This window comes from Ictidomys tridecemlineatus, chromosome 11 (genome assembly GCF_052094955.1).
Source record: "Ictidomys tridecemlineatus isolate mIctTri1 chromosome 11, mIctTri1.hap1, whole genome shotgun sequence".
NCBI classification, from domain to species: domain Eukaryota; kingdom Metazoa; phylum Chordata; class Mammalia; order Rodentia; family Sciuridae; genus Ictidomys; species Ictidomys tridecemlineatus.
The window spans coordinates 18,880,238-18,888,743 of record NC_135487.1 but is presented as its reverse complement, the minus strand read 5'-3'; the positions used below and the strand labels follow the sequence as shown (position 1 = coordinate 18,888,743).

At 47.6% G+C, this 8,506-nt stretch overlaps 1 long non-coding RNA gene across 2 annotated transcripts; it reads left to right on the top strand.

Moving 5' to 3' along the window:
- Positions 1 to 1,319: 1,319 nt before the first annotated feature.
- On the top strand, positions 1,320 to 8,105 carry LOC144367698 (uncharacterized). 2 transcript variants are annotated; one of them, XR_013427223.1, is made up of 3 exons: positions 1,320 to 1,420; positions 3,919 to 4,094; positions 7,070 to 8,105. It is a non-coding gene; the product is annotated as an uncharacterized LOC144367698 (long non-coding RNA). The 2 variants fall into 2 exon arrangements; XR_013427222.1 differs by lacking the exon at positions 1,320 to 1,420 and adding an exon at positions 3,097 to 3,452.
- Positions 8,106 to 8,506: the final 401 nt, after the last annotated feature.

Below are 8,506 nucleotides of genomic sequence, written 5' to 3'. Positions count from 1 at the left end.
ACACCAGATGGAAATGGACTACTCTATTACCCCAGTGGGACTGAAGGATAGTGGCAAATCCTCCTGGGGTAGAACTATGAGCAGTATACACTGTCATCCCCTTTGTATGCAGAGAGAGATGGACTGAGTACAGACATACACAAATACATAATAAATGGCAAATGGCTTGGCTAGATGGTCAAGGACATGGCAATAGCAATGATTGGAAGATCAGAGAGACACAGGTCTGGGTAAGGGACATATGGATGGACCTATAGGAATGGGCACAAGGCCTGTAGATCTCTGTGTCTCACACTGATACTGACCCAGAGATCATCTGCAGGGGAGGCTCTGTAGCCAGATGGTCAGGCTGTCCCAACCTGTGGATGTCAGCTAGCATCTAAACTTCGCTCCCCTATTGCTTTGCAATAGACCTAATAAAGAGTATCCATGGCGGCAGCAATGGGGGCTATGAACGTGCCCAATGACCTGGGCTGATCTAGCAACTGCCAACAAATAGCCATCCTCATCAAGGCTGATCTAGCAACTGCCAACAAATAGCCATCCTGCCAGGAGGAGGCAGCAATAGGCTCAGAGAGAGCAGCCAGCCCCCTGGTGGTAGGTCAATTCCATCAGACCCCTTCATCCCTACTAGAACTGCTGTTTTCCAAATAACGGTTGCATTGCTTACCCATGGTGCTTCTACAAGTATCACCATCCAAAGGCTTTAAAAAATGCTCCACCTATTACCCAGGGCCAGGGGACCCACTTTAAGGCCAAAAAAAAAAAAAAAAAAAAAAAAAGTCTGATGATGGCCACATGAATATGGGCTTCCCTGTTCTTACCATATGCCCATCACCCAGAAGCAAGCAGCCAGTCTGAGAGAACAATGGAATGGAAGGACTTCGTTTCCAAAGCTTTATGGGGATTATAAACAGTATACGGTACATCACAAGACCACTGTGGGATTGGAAAGAGCTCATGTACAAAGGGCATGTTGCAGGCCCTGGCATTCAGCACGTGCTCAATCAATGGTACGTATCAGTATAAATTGGATTGGATTGTAGAAGGCCTCTCTACCCCAAGGGAAACTGGTGGCCAAGTTCACTAAGCCCAGGAGGGCCGTGGCTCCCACCGTGGCGTGACATGCTTTGAATCCTCTTGGCTGTTCTGAAAGTCTCTGGCTTGAATTACAGTTTTCTGCCAGCAGGCAGTGCGCAGATGCTGCCACTGAGCAGAGCTGGAAGACAGGAGACCAGAAAACTCTGCAGAGTGCAGGAAATGGAAACTCTGACAGGGATTGGCTGCCTGGGGCAGGGTGGAGGCGATCCAAATGTGATTATAAAAAACCAGCCTTAAGCCAGAGAGCGGCTTCCTCACTGCTGTGCCCCTCTATCAGCGGGCTCCAGGCAGGAAGATGGCTTCTCATCTCTCCTCCAAGGTAAACCCAGCAGCTATGAAGTGTGGGTGCTGGGATAACACTCTCAGCCACGCTGCCTGCCTGTGAGCCCCATCCCCTATAAGCCAGGATGACCACTAGTGAGGCAGCACCCTTAGGTCCCTTTAGTTCCCTGAGCAGGAACTAAAGGGATGGGTAGAGGCTTTTAGGGAGATGGAATACAAAACTCCAAGAGGCATGAGACTTAGCTCATAGGTATCACAACGGTTCTCTGTGGCCTCAATCCTGTCACTTCTCTTCATCTCAGTTACTTCCTCTGTAAAATAGAGATTAAACCATTTATATCCCAAAAGGTCTGGATGATTTCTGAAGCTCCTTTATTGTCGGATCTAATTGGATAGTGAGCTTATCTTTGAGGATAGATGAAACCGTCTGCAGGGGTTGCTGAAAGTGTGGTCATGCACATCAGTCAATTGTGGGTTTAAATCCTGACTCTACCATTTTCTGTCTGTGCAGCCTTAGGAATATTATTTAGTCTCTCAGAATCTCAGTTTCCTTATATATAATATATGGTTTATAACAATGGTAACTGTTTTATGAGTATAAGTGACCTTGTGCCATAAAATGCTAAATGCTCCATATGTGGAAGGTTTTTATTTGTTTGTTGTTGGGGGGGTACGGGGGATTGAACTCAGGGGCACCTGACCACTGAGCTATATCCCCAGCCCTTTTTTGTATTTTATAGAGAGACAGGGTCTCATTGAGTTGCTTAGTGCCTCGTCATTGCTGAGGCTGGTTTTGAACTCGTGATCCTCCTAACTCCCATCCTCCCAACCTGCTGGGATTACAGGCTTGTTTGTTTTTAATTCAAATAATTAACATTGAGCTGTCAAAGATCACATTTGAGGTGAGTTGGGCGACATATGTACTTTCCTATTTTGTGGCATAAGGGAAAGAGTTCCATTTTTAGTTTTTTGGGTTTTTTTAAAATTTTTTGTAGTTGTAGATGAGTGCCTTTATTTTATTTGTTTATTTTTTTATGTGGTGCTGAGGATCAAACCCAGTGCCTCATATATGCTAGGCAAGCACTCTGCCACTGAGCTACAGCCCCAGCTGTTTTTAGGTTTTTAATTGTGTGTGTGTGTGTGTGTGTGTGTGTGTGTGATGCTGGAGATTATACTTAGGGCCTTTGCAAGCACTCTACTGAGTTACATTTCTAGCTCAGGTTTTGAATTCTCATAGGCTTGAATATGTATCTAGGCTACCCGGTTTGCTGTGTGACCTTGGGTAAGCTCCTTTAATCTTCTGTTCTTGCTTTCTGAAAAAGGAAATCGATGTGAAGCCAATGTGTGGTTCCTGTAGATATTCAAAGCATTGTAAGAATAAGTTTATTGGGGCTGGGGCTGTAGCTTGGTGGTAGAACATGTGCTTATAATATTCCAGGTCCCAGGTTCGATGATCAGCTTCAAAAAAATAAATAATTGTATTTTAAAAAAATATATTGTAAAGCAGATTCTATGTGTCAGACATTGTTCTAACTGGTAAGGATGCAGCACCCAACAGTTTCTAAATTCATAGCCATCTTCTGAAATAGGCTCTATTAATATCCCAATTTTTTGGGAAACTTAATTGAGTCCCAGAGAAGAAAAGTATTTCATTATCCTGCCCAAGGTCCCTCAGCCAGCGATCACAAGAGTAAGAAAAACACTAACCGAAATTAATGGAGCGCTGTCATCATGTGCCAGGCACCTGTACACTTAAGTCTCACAACCACCAGGTGGGGCAGAATACCACTGCCATGGGTGCCGAGAGGACACGGAATTCCTGCGGCTCCTGATAGGGATTCTGGCCTCAGCCCACCGCACCTCGCTTTTTTTTTTTTTTTTCCACTGACTCATTCTAAATCTGAAAGGGAGACAACCCAGATGATGTGGCTCCAAAAAGGCCCTGGGGAGGCTCCTTCTCTCCATCCCGGGGTTCCGCGATAGAGTTTGCGCGCGGCGCGCCACCTTGCGGCAGAAGGCGGTATCGCTCTTGTGATACCTGGTATTCCACCTGCGTGACGTGGAGGCAGGTAAGGATCCTAGGGGAGAAAGAGTTCAGGATCCTTGCTTTAGAGACCCAGACCCGCTTCTGCACTAGTGGAGATATAACAACAGACAGCGCAGGGTTGCTATAGCCAGGGTCTAGGGTTCAAATCCCTGCTCTTGGCAATTCCTCCATGCTACTGAAATTTATTCAATGCCTATTTTGTGCCAGGCACGTTGCCTGTGAAAAGTTGTGAGATACTGAGAAAAAAAAAATGAGAGGGGTGCCCCCCCCCGCTCTGGGAGTGTTCCTGAGTATCAGACATAAAGTGGGGAACCCCTCACACACTTGGCATTCTCTCCTGTGCCACAGGCAGGAGAAAACTCAGAGATGGTTTTCAGGGTTCTGGAGTGCCAGGCCTGCATGGAGGAAGTGGTCTGCAGGGTAGAGAGCTTTAGCAGGTGAAGGGGGTCCCTGGGATGGGTTCTCCCTCAGCACTGTCCCTTCAACAGGGCTCATGACTAGGATTCTCAGGCAGGACATCACAGCCAGCTCTGTGACTGTCTGTGCTGAATGGGGCATCTCTACACTTGTGGCCACCCTGCAGAGCATCTGCAAGAGCAGTGAAGACCAGGTGCTCCTCTTTGCTCTTCGGAGCCATTTTCACAGCCTACCTCAACTCTATGGGGTGAGTATCCTTATTATTCCCATCATAAGAAACTGAGAAACTGTAGAACTGAGGAATTAAGTAATTTACTCAAGTTTTCCCACCTAGTTTAAAACCAGAGGCAGGATTCAGACCCAGTAGGTGTGTTGCCAGAAGCCGTGCTATTAGCCTCTCAGGTGCCCCACAGATGCTTTGGGCAAATCACAACAAACGTCAATTCCTTTATTTGTGGATAAGGATGATCACCCTCAGCGCAACATTGTTTAAATCTGTGCGATGTCAGAAAATGACAGTGGAAAACAAATGTGAGCACCCCAAAGCAATCCCACACCAACCCTGGTCTTCTTTGTACCTCAAAGCACCACAAAGCGGGTAGATACAGAGCTCAAAGTGACTCATCTAAAAAAATTTTTTCTCTCTCTTTCCTCCAAAATTCTGGAGAAAATCCACAATTAACAAACTTCCCCTTCTGCCCCTTCTCTCTGTTTTTGTTTGTTTGTTTTTGAGACAGGGTTTTGCTGTGTTACAAGAATGCTGGTCCCCCCTCCTGCCTCAGCCTCCTAAATAGCTGTGACTACAGGTGCACAGCATCCTGCACAGCCCATTCGACCTTTTTGATTCCTCCCTCCTCTCTTGATCTGGACAGCAAAAATCCAAATAATCAGCCCCAAAGAAAGAGTTCTTTAGAGCTGGGGTTGTGGCTCAGTGATAGAGTCTTTGCTTAACATGTGTGAGGAACTGGGGTCCAACCTCAGCACCACATAAAAATAAATAAATAAGAGTATCGTGTCCATCTACAACTAAAACATAAAAATAAATACATAAATAAATACATAGATAGATAGGATTCTTCTCAGAGGGAGCAAGCGAGCAGACAGAGAAGGGCTATGCCCCTACAGTGGGAGGTGAAATGTCCAGACATTTCAAAGCTAGGGACATTTCTGTTCTGTAAGATGGTGTCCTTTCCCACATTACAGGGCTGTGACAGGTTGAAATGATGCCTCACTGTGAACCCCCAGTCCACACAGGGAGGTCTCCACAGAGTTGGCTGTTGTTAGCATTATTAATATCATGGCATTTTTATTGCAAGACATAAAGAGAAGGAACCATTATTTTTGTCTTCTTTATCTTTGACACACATCTTTGACTTGGGATGGTAACACAGAGAAATAGGACTCACTTTGCCAAAGTCCCATCCCCTCTCAGGGCCTCTGCTTCTCCATCTGGAACTCAGAGGGCTGGACTTGACCAATGATTTCCAGACATTTGTATTCCCTGGCCTGGTGCTTGGGCCCCAGTGACTTTGTTTTATAGGGCTGGTGGCAGCCTTGTCCTCAAGGACTACTCCATCTGCATGCACCTTGAAACCAGTGGGGGAAGAGGCCAGGATGAGGACTAGCCAAAGTTCCCAGGAATTCCCTCCTTCCTCCTTGCCCTCCCTCTTCCAGTTGGAATCCAGAACTTCCTCTGTCACTCTCCCCAGTGACCTACATGAGAAAACAGAATAACTTCTCCCAGAAAACACTTTGTCCTGTGAATCACCCTTGCAATGAGAAGCCCAATAAGACCTGGCTCTGGCCTGCCTCATCCGCACCCGCCACCCCCACCCTCATTTTCCCAAGTCAACCACAGCTCGCGGAACAAAACCAGTTGATTTTGTTTCAGTAGCACAGGATGTTCTCTGCCTGGAATGTCTCTCTGAAGCTCACCTGCCTGAAAAACTCCCTGTTGTCCTTCTGAACCCAGCTCAGACATCCCCTCCCCTGAGGCTCCTTCCCAGCAGAGCCTCCTCCTGTCAGAGCAAGGAATGCCCAGGCTTGACTTCACGGAGTGCTGGGGGCAGGGGGGCCGGGAGAGCTCAGGTTGTTCTCTCTGGTTAGGCAAATATGGAGAAGCCAGGACTCCACTCTGTGAGGAAGCACTGGAGTTACTCCCTCAGGTGGAGCCTTGCCCTGGGGAAAGGGTGTAAAGTGGCTTTTTTGAGGGGTTGACAAAGGCCTCTTTCATCTTTGAACTCTAAGGAATGGATGGAGAGTGTGCATATGAAGCCCCTGACAATCCAAGCTCTGCTGGGGAGATTTAAAGCTTGGGAGGCCTGTTCAGGGGAACCTCTGTGCCTAGACCAAGGCAGGAGAAGGGCAAAGAGGCCTGGGAGATCAAGATGGCAACAAAGGTGGCACGGGTTTCAGCACTAAGGAGAATCATGGTTCTTCCTGGTCTGTGAGTGGGCGTACCAGGCTCACTGCAAGTCTGGTCTGCTCAGGAGACAGACCTGCACTCCCGGGAGGTGGCTGTCTGTGAATCAAAGAGGCTGGTCACAAAAGAGCTATAAGAGGCCTGGAATACCTCAGTGAGAAGGAACTCCAAGCCAGGTGCCCTCAGGCCTCCCCTAACCCAGTCCCTCTTCTGATCCAGTAATTCTTCATCCCACTCTGCTTGCTCCTGTCCCCTGTTCCAATGCCGCCTCTGCAGATGGCAATTGTTTGCCTCAGCTGGTTTGCCCCAGGCCCCTAGAGAAGCATTGTTTGTGGCAGACATGCAGAGGCATAGAGGCACCGCATGGAAAGGGCTTAGCATGGTGCCTGGCACGCAGCAAGCACTTATTAAATGTCAGTTATCATTGTGATTAAGGACATGCATAAAACAAAGACCAAATAGCCAAAGGACAACCAGGAATTAGACAATCTAACTTTGAAGCCAGGGTTTGCTCTCTGGAGCTCACAATCTTTGTTCTTCCTTTCTCCTGAAGGTGACTACCAAATTAGGGCTCCATCCTCCAGGATCTTCTCCCCCGCCCCACCCCCGTTTATTCCCTTGGACCACATCCAGGCCAGAGTGAGACGGACAACTCTTCCCCCCAGCATTCTAGATGCCAGGCCTCAGCAGTCCTCTGGCTAAATGACACTGAAAATGACCAGTCCTTTAAGGGGAAACTCCACCCACCCCCAGGATCCCTGGGGGCCTGTGCAGAGTAACTCTTTGCCTTCATTCCACAGGCATTTACTGGACACCCAATCTGTGCCAGGCACTGTGCCAGCTGCGAAAAGACACCACAGTGAAAGAGACCCAATCCCTATCTGCTTGAAGTTCAAAGCCCATCCATGACTCCTCTTCTCCCTCCCGCCACCACCTCCTCACCCTCATCTCTTTTCATCTATGCTCTCCCTTGTCAGCCTTCATGGGCCACAAAGCATGAGGCAGCATGGGGAACACACACCAGAACTGAGTAACACAGCAGGTCAAAATATGCTCAGCATAGCCGGGCGCAGTGGTGCACACTTGTAATCCTAGCAGCTCGGAAAGCTGAGGCAGGAGGATCGCGAGTTCAAAGCCAACCTCAGCAACAGTGAGGTGCTAAGTAACTTAGTGAGACCCTGTCTCTAAATAAAATACAAAATAGGGTTGGAGATGTGACTCAGTGGTCAAATGCTTCTGAGTTTAATCTCCGGTACAAAAAAAAAAAAAAGATGCTGAGCACACTTATAGACTCCTGCTTGGCAACAGCCCTAGAAAGAGACACAGTGAGCCCTGGCCCAGCTGCAGGTTGGGTTGCCTTAGTCAAGTTACTTGCTCTCTTGAATCCTGGCTCCCTTGTCTTTAAAGCCAGGGGTTAGAATACCATCATCTCCAGCTTCCTGCTCTGAAAACATCTACTGAGCATGAAGCACGCACTTCTGCATTGCCTCAGCCCTCTCGGTTCCTGGCCCTCTCAGTGTGGGTTTTATTTTTGGAAGCAGCCAAAAGCCACCTTGTAATGCCAACTTTGGTGACTAAAGTGGGTGATGGTGCTGAGAGATGCCATGTTTGGTCACAAGTGGCAGTGACTAGAAACTAACAGGGGACCTCCTCCCTCTGGGACCATACCTGAAGATGAATCCAAAAACAGACCCTCGGGCCTGGGGTGTAGCGTAGGACCTGGAAGGGAGAGGAAGGGCAGGCTCTGGAGTACATGCTTCCCATATGTGGCACTGGGTTTGATCCCCATTGCCAAATAAAATAGACCCCATTTTTTGTTGCCTTGCTGTATGACAATATTGAGGTCCTCTGCACTCACTGATCTCTCTGAATCTGTCTCTTGCTCTGTAAAATGGAGGACAGAAGGAGTTTTTCTCTCATCTAGAATGTCTTTCTCAAATTCTTAGTTTAGAGATATATCTTTCTTTCTCTCTTTCTTTTCTTTCTTTTTTATTTGGTGTTGGGATTGGGGGTGGGATCTTGTTATGTTCCCAGGCCGGAACTTAAGTCTCAATCTTGCTGCCTCTACCTCTTGAATAGTTAGGACTGTAGGCAGACACCTCCTCACCTGGCTTAAAGGTGTCTAGATCTTTAATAAAATCTTTTTTATCCAGCACTCACCTGTAATCCCAGCAACTCAGGAAGCTGAGGCAGGAGGATTGCAAGTTCAAGGCTAGTCTTAGCATCTCAGCAAGGCC